This window comes from Heterodontus francisci, chromosome 2 (genome assembly GCF_036365525.1).
Source record: "Heterodontus francisci isolate sHetFra1 chromosome 2, sHetFra1.hap1, whole genome shotgun sequence".
Classification (NCBI taxonomy): Eukaryota; Metazoa; Chordata; class Chondrichthyes; order Heterodontiformes; family Heterodontidae; genus Heterodontus; species Heterodontus francisci.
The window spans coordinates 5,591,890-5,609,361 of NC_090372.1; positions in this window are offsets into that span (position 1 = coordinate 5,591,890).

Consider the following 17,472-nt stretch of genomic DNA (forward strand, 5'->3'; position numbering starts at 1 on the left):
GAATATTTTACCGCTCCTGTTGATTATTGTGCCACAATTTTGGTGCTGGTGAAGCCCTATGCTGGGATTACAAACCTGTACAATTCATTCACTGATGTCTATGACCAGGCTGCTGCTAAAAACAAAAAACAGTTTATCGAAATACTCTTCCTTGTGGAAGCCCTGTAGAGATGTTGTAACAGCCAGACAGATGCCATTTATCATAATCTGATGCTTGCATCTCCTGAGGAAGATACTTAGGCTATTTCAACAGCTCACCAGATGAACCACAGGAAGGCTGGATGAGGTATTCAATGACTGTAAGAATGTCAATAGCCTTTTTTTGTTGCCTTGTGCTGAACAGCATCAGAGTAGTTCCAATTATGAGTCATGGGACTGAGCCCATCATGGATGGACCAATTTGCTCAGAACTAATTCACTGTTGTTGGTTAACTGTTTATATTGTAAGGAACAGTAGATCAGAGGTCAACTAACAAAGCCCATTCATTCTATTTATTTCACTATGTTTTCAAAGAGTAAATTCACTCTTTTGGTCTTCTGTAATTCTCTGTAACTAGGAGCAATGGAATTTCTCATCGCATCCCAAAACACCTAGTGAAGAACTTCACGAGTTAACCTGTTCATGCTCAATCTAACTGGAAGGTTAAGGTTGATTATTTCTGCTGGCACAGAGCGTTGTGCAATGGAAGGGCTCACTGGGAACTCAGTCATGAAGGTTACAGGGCCTCACACGATTTTCCATCTATTTAATGAAATAAAGACTTGCATTTATATAGCACCTTCCATAACTTCAGGACATCCCAAAGCACTTTACATACAATAAAGTACTTTTGAAGTGCTGTCACTGTTGTAATTTAGGAAATGCAGCAGCCAATTTGCACACAGCAAGCTCCCACAAACAACAATGTGATGTTGACCTGATAATCTATTTTTTTAGGTGTTGGTTGAGGGATAAATATTGATCAGGACATTGGGAAATACACCCGCTCTCCTTTGAAATAGTGCCCTCGTATTTTTAAGGTCATCCGAGAGGGCAGATGGGGCCTCAGTTTAAAATTTCATCCGAGAAATCGCACCTCCGACAGTGCGGCATTCCTTCAGTACTGCACTGGAGTGTCAGCCTGAATTACGTGCTCAAACTTCTGGAATGAGAGTTGAACCCACAACCTCCTGACTCAAAGGCAGACTTAAAGACACGGTTGACCAATGGACAGGAAGTCGCACAAGTGCAATAACTTACCTATCTACAGTACAGTTAGTCAACAATGGTCATTTTAGCTCCAGAGCAAATTTATCCATGAATGATGTGCCCCCACACCCCCCCGCCCCTTGCTGGGAAAGACAATTTGTTAAATCTACCATAAAGATTTTCACCAAGTGGATTTCTGTACTTTCAAACACTGCAATTTGAATTCTTATTGCTTAATCCTGCTGGATTTTTTAAAAAATTCAGAAATGAGTTAACCTTTGAAAAGGGAAATGAACTTCATGAGCTTTGCGCAGAATTGATGTACTTTGGCAGTAAATCACTCCATCTGTAGTATGTGTGCAAGTTTGTAGATCTGTAATGGAATAAGGTGGTGCCTCACATCAATTGGCCCAGTCAATTTTAAGTAGATATCATATAATTAGTCTTCAAAAAGAGGCAAGCCCGGTTCTATAATCCCAACTACAAATTGCAACAGTTGGAATAATGACCCAAAATTGCTATGGCTGATAGTTAGATTTTCCCTTTGTCCATTTCATGCTGATGTTATTTTGCCCTGGAAGTTGCTGTCAGTGGGACATGGAGACAGCACAGTGCCCCCTACAGTGCATCTGGCATTTGAGTGAACAGGGCAAAGAATTGGGTATCTCCTTAACCAATCAAATTGAACGATCAGAAAATGAACAGTGCAAGATCTGAACAAAAAAGTATAGAGTGAGTGAATTCAATGTCAAATCAGGTACAGAAAGAAAAATAAAAAGAGGGAATGGAAAACAAAGACAATGTTAGAAAAAGATTTTTTAATCTCCAACAGCAATTAAAACCTGAAAGAATGAAACTTCACACTTGTAACAGTTTATTTTCAGTGCCAGAAAGGTTTACAGGCTGTAATTAATACTTTCATATCATTAAATGGCTGCTTAGACTTTCTGTAGTAAGTTTGCTTCAGATCTATCAAGCAAATATAGGAACTTCGCGTCATTGAGTTCATTTCAATGGTGAGACAGGGAGTGAAATGCTGTTTTTGCAAAGCTAACAGCAGAGTAGCACATCTTGAACAAAAACTTTCAGATTGACGTATTTAATTGCACATCTCCCATTGCCTGATGTTACTGTAGCATTTCACAAAAATACTGGTGAGGGCCTTTAACTGACCCATTATTTTGACAGTAAATTCTGGGTCAATGAAATGATTTCAACATTGCTACCACCTATACCCTCTAGGTGTCAGACAGCACCTGAAACAATGCAGAACCCAAAACTGAGGAAAGCACACTTCAGAGCTGATAATTTGACAAAACAGGGCATTTTATTCACCAAAATTGCTGCCATTGATGTGGTTATACATTACTTTATGTCACAACCTGCATGAGTTACCAAAGATTGAAGAATATGCTGTGGGGACAATGCAGTGTCAGGTATCTGTGTAGCACTAAGGTAGACATGAAATGAAAAAAAAAAATTGAAGCCACTTGACGACTGTGTAGTAATGAGATCTGAACGAAATGCTTCATCTTTTATTGAATTTCTTGTTGCGTTCTACTGCCTAGCATACAATATTCAAAAGAAACAAATCCAAATTTTAGCTTCTGGTTGCCAAAACATGGTGGAAATATTGATAGCAAAATTCATGCTCAACATATTATTCAACAAATGTATCCCTGTTTTTATTAGGAATGAAAATCACGCCCACAGTGATAATCTTGTCTGGTGTAAATAGAATCTATTTTAAAATATTCAGGGGTGCGTAGGGTAGTGGTTATGTAATTGGACTAATTATCTGCAGAAACATGAGTTCAAATCCCAACATAGTACTTTGTTCTAACTACTTCACAAATGTCCTGTAGGGAAGAAAGCCTGCTGTCCTTACCCAGCCTGATTCCAGTCCTATACCAACAGAGTTGATTCTTAAAAATGCCCTCTAAAATAATCTAATAAGCCACTCAGTTATATCAAACCACTACAGAGAATACCACATGGAGTGCAGTGATTCAAGATGAAGTCTTGCTACCATCTTCTGAGACAACTAGGGGTGGGCAATAAATGCCAACATTCTGAGAATGCATTAAAAGAAATTTGACCAAGTCAAATGAATTCAGACTTAATTGCTATGATATGACAGTTTGACATTGCATTACACTGGGTGATCTCCTTTCATTGTGAACTGGCATTCCATTCTAGCTTGCCAATTGTGATAGTGACAACTACCTGCATAGGCTGAATTATTACCTTTCTTTGTACATTCTTGGTTTATTGGTGTCATTAGAAAGTCCAGTATTTATTGCCCTTGAGAAGGTGGTGGTGAGCCTTCTTCGTGTACCACTATAGTCCATGTGGAGTAGATACACCCACAGTGCTGTTCGGTAGGGAATTTGAGGATGTCAACCCGACGACAATGGAGGAATGGCTGATACATGTCCAAGTTAGGAAGATGTGTGAGTTGGAGGTGAACCTGGAAGTGGTAGTGTTCCCATACACTGGCAGCCCTTATCATTCCAAGTCAGGGGTTGGGAACCTGAATAACAAGAAGAGCCATTTTTTCAATTTTGTCATAAATGCAATATCTAGAGAGCTGCAATGTTGTTACACAAATGCCAATAATGAAAAACAGGATAAAGACATATGTCAACAACATTTTAAAGCTTTTTTTTACAAAAAGTTATTAATTGAATGATATTTTATCACAAGTTCAATGTTAATAAAAGAGTTTAAAAAAGCAAAACAAGCCATTTAGTTCTCATCGAAATGGGTTTGATCGATTGAGGTCAGGAGCTGCACGAGTCCTTAATGAGCCGCATGCAGCTCCGGAGCTGCAGGTTGCAGATCCCTGATCTAGGAGGTGGAGGTCACGGTTTTGGAGAAGCCTTGCTGGATTGCTGCAGTGCATACTACGGTGTGCCAGTGGTAGAGGGGAAAGATATTTAAAGATGTGGCCAGAGGCTGGGAATCCTGCGGTGAGTAACTCACCTCCTGTCTCCCCAAAGCCTGTCCACCATCTACAAGGCATAAAGTCAGGAGTGTGATGGAATACTCTCCACTTGCCTGGATGGGTGCAGCTCCAACAACACTCAAGAAGCTCGACACCATCCAAGACAAAGCAGTCCGCTTGATTGGCACCCCATCCACCACCTTCAACATTCACTCCCTCCACCGCCGACGCAAGGTGGCAGCAGTGTGTACCATCTACACGATGCAATGCAGGAACTCACCAAGGCTCCTTCGACAGCACCTTCCAAACCTGCGACCTCTACCACCTAGAAGGACATGGGCAGCAGATGCATGGGAACACCACCACCTGCAAGTTCCCCTCCGAGTCACACACCATCCTGACTTGGAACTAGATCGCCGTTCCTTCACAGTCGCTGGGTCAAAATCCTGGAACTCCCTTCCTAACAGCACTGTGGGTGTACCTACACCACATGGACTGCAGAGGTTCAAGAAGGCAGCTCACCACCACCTTCACAAGGGCAATTAGGGATGGGCAATAAATGCTGGCCGAGCCAGCGACGCCCACATCCCATGAATAAATAAAAATAAAATGTGGAAAGGCAGCTGATCAATTTACTATTTCTTGGTAAATAGCCACTATTTTATCCTCTATTTCCATGGTTTTATTGGCTCATGAAGAGCATGCAGCTGAGTGTTGCTCCCTGGCCTCTCCCAATGCATGCAAAGGCTGGGATTTTACCCAGGCGAAGGGGATCTTGACCTCCAAGCACTGGCGAGATTCCCGGATCGCCCCTTCTGTGGGAGGCAGTCTGAATCAAATGTCAATTAGACACTTAACTGGACAGTGATGGCCTTCCATGGGATCAAGGAATCTGGTGACAGATGTCCCGCTCTCTGAGAGCTGCCAGCCAATCAGAGGCCAGCAGCTGTTAAATGGACAGCACCACCACAGAGGCAGTGGCTGCCGCTGGTGGAGCACCCAGCTGAGGCCCAGGAGCAGCACTGGATGCAAGCCACAGGTAGGTCAGGGTGGGAGGGGTCTTGCAGGGTGGGGATCATACGGGAGGGGTGTGTAGGGGGTTTGGCAGCAAGGGCAGGGGGTGGTTCTCAGTGGGCCCCCCTTCCCGATGCTGTATTCCTCATTCAGGCACTAAGTGCCTTTTAACGAGGGACCGCCAGCATCCCCCCCAGATATGGCAAGCCAGCCACAAGAATTTTCTTCCTGTTGTAAGACTCTTAAAAAGGGGGTTTCACTTCCATCTAAAGTCCTGACCTCATACTCAGTATCAATTGCACGAAACAGACTTTGGATACATTTCCACTTTATGTGGAACCCCTTTATTATCTCACCAAACAATAGTATACACTTACAACACCAGTTGCTCAGTAGACCCCCATCCAGGGCTTATTCCTGGGCGCTCAGGTCTGCTGAATGACTTCTCCCGCACAACATCCTGTGACTGACCAAGTCACACTTCCTGGCTGCAGCAACAATGTCCTTGTGAGCTGTGGCATTATACCCCTTTCTGACCCTGGCCCCTCGATGTAGAAAGTAATCTCTTGATTTGGGCCATCCGATTGGGTTTCAGTGCCTTATCAATCCCACCCTGGATATGCAAGACCACCTGCAAGTGGTCATATCCTGCTCTCAGCAGAGGGAGTTCTTAGTGCATATCACCCATGGATGTGATCTCTGTATCTTGATAAGGCAAGAAAGAAACCATTCACACATATTTCAAAAGGCCATTGTCCATGAGAGTGGTTATAGACAGGCTGTCTGATGTAACAGCCCAGGCTACCACATCAGTGGCGTGTCCTGACTTGCCTGTCTGTGTGTGTGTATGTGGGTGTCCTTGTTCGCTTACACTGGGCTGTATTTTATAGGGGCCTCGCCATGGGATCCATGACGGGGCGGGGGGGGGGGGGCATGTAGATTGCCCCAGATGAGGCCCGCCACGGACCTCGACGCCAGCAGGGCCCATCCTGATCTTGTCGGCGGCGAGGCCTCGTGGCGGCCTCCCCGCCGCTTGACGATGGGATCTCAATTTAAATATGCAAATAAATTAACTTACCTGCATTAATGAATTTCCCATCACCTCCTGATGTGCCACCGCGATCTACATCCTGGCGGCCGGCACTGACGCCCCTTTAGATCCCCATCCGGGGAAACGAAGCGCGACACCTGTGGGGAGGGGAGGAGGAGGTAGATTTATCAGCACTGGGATGGGGTGGGGAGAGCGGGGTCAAACTTACTTGATTGGTCTAGGCAATGATGAGAAGGGGTAAATTTAAAAGGTTCTAGACTTTATGGGGGTGGGCGTGGGGGTGGGAAGTTCATATATTTAAGAACTTCAGGGTGGGGGGAATGGCCAGGAATAACATGTAATGCTTTTGGAGGGGGGTGGTGGTAGAGGGGATGGGAATATTTCTGTAATTATTTTTAATAAGTTCAACTGTCTGTAAGGGTTCTAAGACCTTTAAAAATGGCACCGGCGCAGTGGCACCAGACGTCGTTGCCAGGGACGGCTCGCCTGGCCCCTCTACATCATCGAAGGGGGCGGTCCACCTTGGACATGTTAATGAGCGTCCGTGTATAAGATCGCAGCAGCTCCGCGTGTGCAGGCCGCCATCTTTTACGGCCGCCGCCATACTTGGCAGCAGCAACATAGAATCCAGCCCACTGTCTTTTATTTTTAAAAAGTCCAATATGAACCACGGCGATGATGTCTTTGTTCAGAATTCTTCTCCCTTCATCCCAATGTCCTTCACCTCCATATCCTTACCCCCCGAACCCTACACACTGGTCCACCCCACTAATGGTTACATTTTACTTATGAGCAGAAATGCAAGAGATATTAACAAATACCTCACAGCATAACAAAAATGCAAGAGTTATCCAAATGCCTTGCACTGTGCTGTCCGTGCGGCGACAGGCCCACCCACTGCTGGGCAAATTGTAGCAGAGGCGGGATGAGACCCTTATTTGGGCATTAATTGCCCACTTCAGGGCCTCAATTGGTGGTGGGGGTCACCATCCCACCCAATTAAAAGCTGTCCCCGCATCCAAACCTGCTGTGGAGGAGAGCATAAAATTCCCCCCAAAGTTTATTGCTAACAGGAGAATGACCGTGTTCTTGGGATGACTTCTCTTGCTGTTGTTTTCCCCTCACTTGCGAAGTATTTCCCAAGAGGTTGAGGAGATTCAGAAATTGAACGTATTGCCATATTACCCAGCTGATGCAAATACACTATTGAGAAAGGAAATGGTATCAGAAGGTCAAAATCCCTTTTGTGCCTCCCCGTGATGGATGATAGCGGCTGACAGTAACTGCAAAGGGTAAATATGGTTACAAATTTACTCTTCTGCTACGCATCTATTTTGTTTGATGATGAATTAGTGGAAGAGATCTCTCCAGTACCCTGGAGGTCTGATAGAAGGAACGAAATGTAAGCTCTTCTTCCCTTACAGAATGTGTTCTAATTGTGTTTGTGACTGAATTTCAGAGAAGCAGATACTTGAAGGCACAGGGGAGATTATTCCTGCCTATCTTAAAAATATTTTATTCCTATTTCTTCCCCTTTCATTCTTTTAGTGCCTACGGCAAATCCTTACAGTTCTATAGATAGTGGTAGGACTCTAGCATCTTCTCTAAGTGATGCAGTTCATGGGAAAACGTAGCCAGTAAATATCAACATGCTATTTCACCATGGGGGTATCACAGCTGAGCCCAAGCAGCACAGAGTGAGGACTGAAACTGCATCATTCCCAGTCTGCGCAAGTCACCGGAGACTGAAAATTGGTGTAGACTTTAGTGTCTGATTCAGGATCCAGAGTCTGAATGGATTTGAGCATTTACTCCTAGTATCTGTATATGTGAGAGTGAAGGACAAATCTTATAGGTTGGAATTTTTTGTTGGATTGGGGGGGTGGTGGTGGTGCCCCGTCCACTGGCTGAAAGGTTGGTGGCGAGCCCGCCTCCATCGGGCGTAGGGATCCAGACTGGAGTTTACACTCCCCAGGTGCTTAGTTGGTCTTGGGTGGAACATCCACCTCATTGAGGCAGAAAGTCCCGCCTAATGGAGCTTTCGACCAATCAGCGGGCCGGCAGCTCTTAGTCCCAGCAGCACCACCAGGAGCAGTGACCACTACTGGGACTACGACCCAGCTTCAGGAGGAAGATAAAGGATCGTCCCGGAAAAAAGGTAAGCATTTAGGGCCTCGCCGCGAACAATCGTTCAGGCCCCAGTGAGGCAAGGGGGGGAGGGGTGATCGGTAAGGGGGGCAGGGGGTGTTGGGGGTGATTGGGGCTTCAGAGACTGCCCTCCGTGGGGCACAGCGTGCCCAATCAGAAGGGCCACCCGAGCCAAAAGAAGGCTGCCTAGTTTTATCAGGCAGGCTTTCTGAGGCCTCAGTCACCCATCAACCAAGAGTAAAATACCCATGGCAGTGGGCGGAGGCCCTTTAGTGCCAGTTAATTGGCCACATAGGGCACCTAAGGGCCTTGATTGGGTAGGGGTAGAGGCCTGCTACCAGACCCGAACCCGACGGGACCCGACGACATGTGTTGGGTTTGTGTTGGGTCGGGTTGCACTTCCGGGTCGGGCTCGGGTCGGGCCGGGTCGGACACGCTCTATCACAGGTAAATGGCTCTAATGTTAATTTAATTTTTGGACGAGAAAGGTGGTTTTGTTACAATTATTTTAAGTTTGTGCAGATCAGCAACAAAGTGAACAACGGAAGGTAAGTTAACTGATGGTCGGGTCGGGTCAGGTCGGGCGCAGGAAAAAATGGAAGGACTCGAGCCAGGCTGGGCTCAGGTCAAATGTGGCTCTGTTGGGCGCAGGTCGGGGTTTTTTTTTTGCAGACCCGAGCAGGCGTTTAGCTTGGGATGGGCAGGCCATTTCCCGCCACCGCCGCCCTGCGCAAATTTGCAGCAGAGGTGGGAGCAGGTCAGGAAGGGCCCCCCCACATCCCACTCCATTTTACACCCCCCACCCCCACACTGCCACCAGCCCACTCTTTTGCGGGGTGTAAAATTCCAACCTCAGATTCCAAGCAGACATACGCAGGGCTGTTTTGTCATTATGGCCACTGCAAGGTGAAGTTGGCAATGTGACGTGCGTCTGGCTTTGCGAGGGGTTGCTCTGTACAGATAAAGGTCTAAGCCAGATACAGATCTTAGAATCAGCCATATCAGCTGCCTTGTGTTTTGTTATGATCCCCGTGGGGACCAGCAACAAATGAAAAGAGTTGAATCCACCGATTAACCTTAATTTAGGAAACCAAACTAAATGGATAAGATTTCACTTTTATAAATTTAACCTTAACACTCAAACTAAAACCAACATAAATTAAACAGGAAGCAACAAATAGATCACAGTCAATATATATATATATTACAAATTACATCTTAATTATCAGATACAACAGAGATGGGTCTCATGGTTTCATTGGGCTGTCCATTGTTATGTGGTAACAATCACAGTCTTTATTGCAAGGGGATTGGAGTACAGGAAGTCTTGCTACAATTGTTACAGGGATTTGGTGAGACCACATCTGGAGTACTGCGTGCAGTTTTGGTCTCCACATTTAAGTAAGGATATACTTGTATTGGAGATGGTACAGCGAAGGTTCACTAAATTGGTCCCATGGATGAGGGACTTGTCCCATGATGAGAGGCTGAGTAAATTGGGCCTATAATTCTCTGGAGTTCAGAAGAATGAGAGGCGATCTCATTGAAACATACAAGATTCTGAAGGGCTGGATAGGGTAGACACAGAGATTGTTTCCATTGGTCGAAGAATTTAAAACATGGGGGCACAGTCGCAGGGTAAGGGGATGATCATTTAGGATTGAGATGAGGAGAAATTACTTCACTCAAAGGGTTGTGAATCTTTGGAATTCTCTACCCCAGAGGGTTGCAGATGCTCCACCGTTGAATATATTTAAGACTGGGTTAGATCCATCAAGTCCATCATACTATCATAAGTAATAGGAGCAGGAGTTGTCCATTTGGCCCCTTGAGCCTGCTTTACCATTCAATAGGATCATAACTGATCTGATCTTGGCCTCAACTCCATTTTCCATCCTGTTCCTCATAACTCTTGACTTCCCTATAGTTTATGAATCTCTATCTCTGCCTTGAATATATTCAATGACCCAGCCTCCATTGCTTTCTGGGGTAGAGAATTCCAAAAGATTCATGACCATCTGAGAGAAAAAATTCTTTGTCTTATCCATCTTAAGTGGTCAACCCCTTACTCTGAAACCATGCCGCCTTGATTTAGATTCCCCCACAAGAGGAAGCATCCACTCTGCATCAGATGTCAGTGTTACAATATTTCGGTATATTTATTAGATATATTGAAAGGTATTGGAGTAATTCATGCAAAATTTCAGAATGTCCAATGTGGAGTGAAACTGTTTCTTGCGAGTTATGAATTTTCATATTGTTCCTCAATATCTATGTGACACCTAAACTTCCATTCTTGAGACAACAACATGTGAGTGTAATTGAAGTGTTATGTAGTAATGTAACACAATATAAATAATGTACATTCTTAAATTTCCTTAAATCCAGATTCAATTAAATAAATTTATGCAGCATCTGATACATTAAAAAAGAATTGCATTTATATAGCACTTTTCATGACCACAGGATGTCCCAAAGCATTTTGCAGCCAATGAAGTACTTTTTGAAGTGTGGCGACTGTTATAAAGTGGGTAATGAGGCAACCAATTTGTTCACAGCAAACTCCCACAAACAGCAACGTGATAGTGACCAGATAATAATGCTGATTGAAGGATAAATTATGGCCAAGACACTGGGGATAACTCCCCTGCTCTTCAAAATAGTGTCATAGAATCTTTGACAATCAACTGAGTGGGCAAACAGGGCCTCGGTTTAATGTCTCATCCTAAATACGACACCTCCAACAGTGCAGCACTCCCTCAGTATTGCACTGGAGTGTCAGCCTAGATTTTTGTGTTTACGTCCTGGATGTTTGTAAAATTAGTAATACTTTAGGAGAAGAGTAGAAAACATAACAATTTTAATATCATAGGAAGCTCTGTCAAAAAATTGAATCAGCAATTTAAATACCACTATATATACTATTTAAATTAATTGCAAAATGAAATGGACATTAATTTTGATGTAAGAATATAATAAGCTTTTAAATGGGTAAATAATTGCACATTATAGATGATGGGATTGGAGATTTTCCAAGTACAAGACTCATATTTAGTATCATTTGTTTAATTAGTTTTTAAGAGTAGTTTCCTTAATGTGGGAAGTAACAGATACTGTCCAAAGTCACTAGCGGACATTGATAAAAGTTTGTGAATTATATCAAAAGGATGCAGCCTCATTAAATAGTCTCAACACCCTTAGCTTCTTGGTCTGCATTGTTCATTGGGTTATGATTCCATTGGTAAGCTTTGTTTACATGAATAATGCCACATTTAATTCCAGGTGCTAAGAATATATAGATTTAGTAATCTCAAATACTCTTCCTTAACATTTGGTCAGGAAATCTGATTTGTGGTTAAATGCACAAAAAGTAGCAAAATTCAGCTGTTGCTCGCATTTAAATGCCATTTGTGAGCTGCAGGCAGCAAACAAGTGTCCCGCTAAATGTACATCCCATTAAACATGAATATTTAACATCCTTAATGAATGATTCCTGAACTAAAGGTTGCCTGAGCCAATATTGTGTCCAGTTCAATTGCAGCGTAATCCGAGCCTGGCAGATCATGCCTATTGATTCAAAGGTTTTGCTCTGATTTTATGCTGTAAAAATGGGTGAGTTGACTTTCTCCTCCATATATTTTGTTTGCAATTAATTCATTTATTAATCCTGCCAAATTTCTGTGCTAGGGTAGCTGAAGCAATGCAACAGATAAACCTCTTATTTCCTGTCATAGAATCAATTCATATTAATTCAGAACAAACAAAATGTGTCATGAATAGAATATGATTTCTTTCGTGCTGTCTCAGGTTTCAGGTGCACTTCTGTTTGTACAAAGATAACAAGAAAGAAACTGTTCCAGCAGCTGTCTGCTCTTCTGTTAAAACCATTTTCTGTATTGTCTTCCAAATACAGAAATAGATTTTGGAGTTTTTTTACAGTGAGGAGGGAAGAAAGTGATTATCAAGTAGGAGGGAAAAGGGAAACAGAAAATTGGGGAGTGGGCAGAAGCCTGGTTTGAAAGAAGGTTTTAGTAGAAAGTGGGGATGTAAATGGCAAAGAATGGAGATTTAGAGGAGAGATTCCTGAGAGCAGGGCAGAATGAGAAACAAAGAATGAACTGCACTTTATTTATTTATTTATCTGCAGGCGTGAGTCAAAGAGGAGATTTAAAAGCAACGGTGAGATTTTCCAAATGAAGGCAGGTTAAGCCATTTGAGGTCCATTGAATGGAAATGCCTGATGTTGGTAAATAACAGGGAATCCTTCTCTTTTGAAAGTTATTATTGAATCTGCTTCCACTGCCCTTTTAGATAGCGCATTCCAGATCACAACAACTTGCTGCATAAAAAATATTTCTTCATGTTGCCTCTGGTTCTTTTGACAATCATCTTAAGTCTATGTCCTCTGGTTACTGACCCTTCTGCCACTGGAAACAGTGTCTCCTTATTTACTCTTATCAAACCCCTTCATTGCTTTGAACACTTCCAGTAAATCTCTTCCTCACCTCTTCTCTAAGGAGAACCACCCCAACCTCTCAAGCTTCCCCACATAACTGAAGTCCCTCATCCCTGATACCATTCTGGTAAAACTCTTTTACACCCTCGTGGAAAGCCTTGACATCCTTCCTAAAGTGCGAAGTCCAGCATTGAACATAATACTCCAACTAAGGCATAACCAGTGTTTTATAAAGACTTAGCATAGTGTCTTTGCTTTTGTACTCTATTCCTCTATTAATAAAGCCAAGGCTCCCATATGGTTTTTAACAGCATCCTTGGCTTGTTCTTCCACCTTCCTAGATTTGTGTGTATGTACACCCCCAGGCCTCTGAGCATTTTGGGAGGAATTGATAGGGAAGGTGGCGGGCAATGTTTCAGACAGGACTGACAGTTGTCATGGTGTTGGATCAAATGTGGAAGCTTAATGCATGGTTTAGCAATACAGTAGATCTCCAAACACGGTCTGAGGTGATAATCAGTGACAGGAAGTTGATGGAAACAAGGCCAAACAAGTGCTGTTGAGAGCTGAATAAGTTTGCTGACATTCAGTTGGAGGAAATCTTGCAAGTGGTTGGACAGGAAAGTGGAGAAAAACAGCCTTGAGATCAATGGCGGAGTCAGAGAGGTAACAATGCCATTAACATGGTTGTGGAAGCTGACCGCATGCTTTTACATGATTTTGCTGAATAATTGATTCCTGGGAGGAGAGGGTTGTCCTATGAGGAGAGTTTGAATCGAATGGGCCTATATTCTTTGGCATTTAGAAGAATGAGAGATGATCTAATTGAAACATGGAAAATTCTTAGAGGACTTGGCAGGATCGATACTGAGGCTGTTTCCCCAGATTGGAAATTCTAGAACTAGGAGTAATACTCTCAGGATAAGGGGTCAGTAATCTAGGAATGAGATGAGGAAAATTCCTTCACTCAGTTGTTGTGAATCTTTGGAATTCTCTACCCCAAAGGGCTGTGGATACTCAGTCATTGAGTGAAGTGTATTGTTCATTTATTGTTCATTTGATATGGAGTGTATTGTTTCTTTGAGGCCACTGTACATGCTTGGTGTAGCATGCGCAAAGTGCCACTAGAGGGATTGATAATAAAGTTTCAGTTTACAGCAGCAATCCAGGAAGTAGCACTGTGGGTTTCTTCCAGAGATTTACAATAGTAGATGGGCAATATGAGACCTTATAATCAAGTACATTTAAGACAGAGATCGATAGATTTTTGGACACTAAGGGAATTAGGAATTTGGAGATAGAGCAGGAAAGTGGAGTTGAGGTCGAAGATCAGCCGTGATCTTGTTGAATGGTGGAGCAAGCTCAAGGGGCCATATGGCCTACGCCTGCTCCTATAACTTATATCCTTATGATATTATATAAATGATGAAGAAAAAGGGATCTAAACTGAGTAATGGGGCTGCAATTTCCTTAAGGGGGCACAAAACGGAAGTGGGGACAGTTTCCAGGCCCCAAACCTACCCTGGGCAGAAACTGTCATTCATTGGGATTTTCACGGAGGTGCCCCTTGTATTAGCATGGAGGCAGGTCCAACTAAGGGTGGTGGGCAGGCACTCAAAACTGGAAGGTCAATCAGAGGCCTTCCAGCTTGAGAAGAGCAACAGCCTGCAATGGATGGTAACTGAGAGGGTGCTTCAACATGGAGGCACCGTCTCACCAACTTTTTTCAATCTTAAATTAAAAAAAACAGATACAGCAACCAGGCTACCACTGTGGGCGGTGGGGGAGAAGGCCCTCTAAATAGCAGTCTGTGGATGGACCTCAAACCAGGCAGGCAGAGAGGACCTCTAGGCCTGCCTGGAGCACTTGCTCCATGGTCTGTTGCCGGGTAATTGCCTCCAGGCACCTAAACTGCCCCCCACCGGTTCAGAAAACTGGAGGCTGACTGGAAAATCCCAGTTAATTCGGCCCCTAATAGGCCACCTGCTGGCTCCGAACCCACCTTCCTTAAAATAGCTTGTGCTGGGAACAGCATCAGTAAACAGGCACCTCGGCCAGTGCAGGCCTTTTCTGGACTCTTCTGCCACCGTTCCCGCTCTCAGCAGGGCCCGAAAATCCTGCCCCTGGAATGCGACACAGCCAATCTTGTGTAGTGGGGAGAAAGCATTGTAAAGTCTTTGGGACTAATTTCTTGGCTTCGCACTCCTGGCAGGGAACCTTGACTGCCTGAAGCATGTATTGAAAATTCTGGGCGTGCACTGTGCAGAATTTTCAGAATTTCTGATATGCACCAGGACCCGGCTAATAGTAGAGTTGTAAAATAATATCTTCAGTTATGGTTTGGGCCCTTTTCCTATCACTTCTGTGTCGTGCTCGTGGCAAAAATGTAGTTTCCGTAAAAAGTCCGGCAGCTCTTGTGAATTGAAACATGTGTACGGCATTGTGGAAGAGATTGAAGTAAAGTTGCAATTGGTTTTCCCATGTTTAATAATCAACTTCCAGTCATGATATATTGATCGCTGAATAATACAAGGGACGTTAAACATGTCCTATTGTCTCTTCAGGCTAAAATACTCACATTTACAGGTTGAATAATACACAAAGGCAGTAAAATGTAGTAAAAATATTGAAATACCACATACTTAAAAGCAGTAAATGTAGAAGCAATTCACAAGGTATTAAAATGCCCTTCTAAGAATGTATTTCTCATAGCTTCTGACAGGCAACAGGACTACTGGATAAAATAGCCTTTTATAGACTTTTATGATGCAATGTTGGATGTGGATAACTCAGATTATTAACTAATTATTGTTGATGGTTCTATCTCCTTAGGTGTTGTCCCCCTTTCCTTCAAATCCACAGTCATCAACACTCTCTTCAAAAAAACTATCCTTGACCCCTGCGTCCTTTGCAAACTATCATCTCATCTCCAACACCCCCCTCCCCTTTCCTCTCCAAAGGCCTTAAACGTGCTGTCACGTCCCAAATGTGTGCCCCATCTTCCCAGAACATCTTTAATCAGTTTCTGCCCTGAATTAGTACCAAAATGGCTCTTATCAAAGTCACAAATGACACTTTATGTAACTGTAACAAAGTTAAACTATCTGTCCTTGTCCTTCTTGACTTGTATTCAGCCTTTGACACTGTTGAAGACACCATTCTCTTGCAAAACCTCTCCACTGTCATCCAGCTGGCTGGGACTGATCTCACCTGGTTCCAATCTCATCTATCTAAATGTAGCCAGTGATTCACCCGCAATGTCTTCTCTTCCTGTTCCCCCACTATTATCTCTGGTGTCCCTGAGGATCTGTCCTTAACCCCCTCCTATTTCTCATCTACACGCTGCCCCTTGCCAACATCATCCGAAAACATGCTGACGACACCCTCACCACCTCACCACCACCTCTCTTGACCTCTCTCAGTCTGCTTCTCCAACGCCAGGTACTGGATTAGCAGGGAATTCCTCCAATTAAATATTGGGTAGACTGAAGCCATTGTCTTCTGTCCCCACCACAAAATCCATTCCCGAGCCAACAACTCCATCCCTTACCCTGGCAACTATCTAAGGCTGAACTGGACTGTTCACTATCTTGGTATCATATTTGCCCTAAAGATGAGCTTCTAATTACATATCTGCATTATCTCTAAGACTGCCTATTTCCACCTCCATAACATCGCCAGACTCCGCCCATGCCTCAGTTCATCTGCTGCTGCAATCCTCATTCATACTTCTAAGACATAAGACATAGCTTTTAAGGAATGTCTTAAAGGAGGAAAGAGAGGTGGAAAAGTTTAGGGAGGGAATTCCAGAGCTTAGGGCCGAGGCAGCTGAAGGCACGGCCGCCAATGGTGGAGCGATAAAAATTGGGGATGCTCAAGAAGTTGGAATTGGAGGAGTGCAGAGGTCTCAGAGGGTTGTGGGGCTGGAGGAAATTACAGAGGTAGGGAGGGGTGAGGGCATGGAGGGATTTGAAAACAAGGATAATCATTTTAAAATCAAAACATTGCTTGACCGGAAGCCAATGTAGGTCAGTGAACCCTCCGAGATCTCTGTGCTCTTCTAATTCTGGCCTCTTGACCATCCCCGATTTTAATTGTTGCACTACTGATGGCCATGCCTTTAGTTTCCTAGGCCCCTAAGCTCTGGATTTCCCTCCCTACATCGCTCTGCTTCTCTACCTCTCTTTCCTCCTTTAAGACGCTCTGTAAAATCTATCTGTTTAACCAAACTTTTCATCATCTGCCCTAATATTCCCTTAAGTGGCTCAGTGTTAAAAATTCTTGTGAAATGCCTTGGGTGTTTTATTGTGTAAAAGGGACTATATAAATAAAAGTTGTTGTTGTATCTGAGGGTTTCCTATCTTTTGACAGAATTAAGAACAAGAAGAGGTTGGCAGTTTTTAGACAGTTTTAATGATCTGCTGAAGACTGTATTTATCTGTGAGCAAAATCAAAGGGAACTACTGAATTAAAATGCTAATGAGCAATTATTCAACCATTATCTGAACCTCAAATACCTGCCAAGGATTTTACAAAGGTACAATTCAATTTGCACCTGGAATAATTCTGCATTCTGACTAATTCTTAGATCAATTCACCTGGCATGTTCCTAGAGCCACTTTGAAACTTAATGAGGAGAGTTCAGCTTCCTTTTCAAGTTCAGCTAT